This window comes from Octodon degus, unplaced genomic scaffold (genome assembly GCF_000260255.1).
Source record: "Octodon degus isolate 3935 unplaced genomic scaffold, OctDeg1.0 scaffold00113, whole genome shotgun sequence".
NCBI lineage: Eukaryota > Metazoa > Chordata > Mammalia > Rodentia > Octodontidae > Octodon > Octodon degus.
Genome location: NW_004524689.1, coordinates 7,225,029 through 7,225,520, shown reverse-complemented (window position 1 = coordinate 7,225,520; position 492 = coordinate 7,225,029).

The window sequence follows — 492 nt, the reverse complement described above, 5'->3', positions numbered from 1 at the left end:
CCATTCCAGGTAGAAAGGACCTGGGTTTGTGTTGTTGTTGTGTTATTGTTGTTGTTTGTTTTTAGCTGGATTCTTTCCCGGTCAGTAATGGGTGTGGGATTCTTCTTGCCCAAGTTTAATGACTTTGTTAGGGGACAGAAATGTCTCTAAGAAAAAGCTCTGCCATTTCAGGGACAGAGGGCCTCAGCACTCGTGGGCTTTGTCCCAGTTGCCTTTGGAACAACTATTTTCCTGTTTAAGGCAAACTCGAGATGCTGCCTAGAAAATGTGCTTCCGGGACAACTCTGCAGGGTGTCCGGCCTCACGCAGAGTAGGCCCCAGGCCCCCAGCCCACAGCACCAACTAGCAAGCTCGTGGCCTTACTTCTTCATTAATGACATCGTGTCCAGCTCATCTCCAAACCATGGGTCATACTTTGCATTTTTATGCATTTATTCAACTAATCATTTACCTCCTTCATTTATTATATCATCCTCCCTCACTCCATCTTCT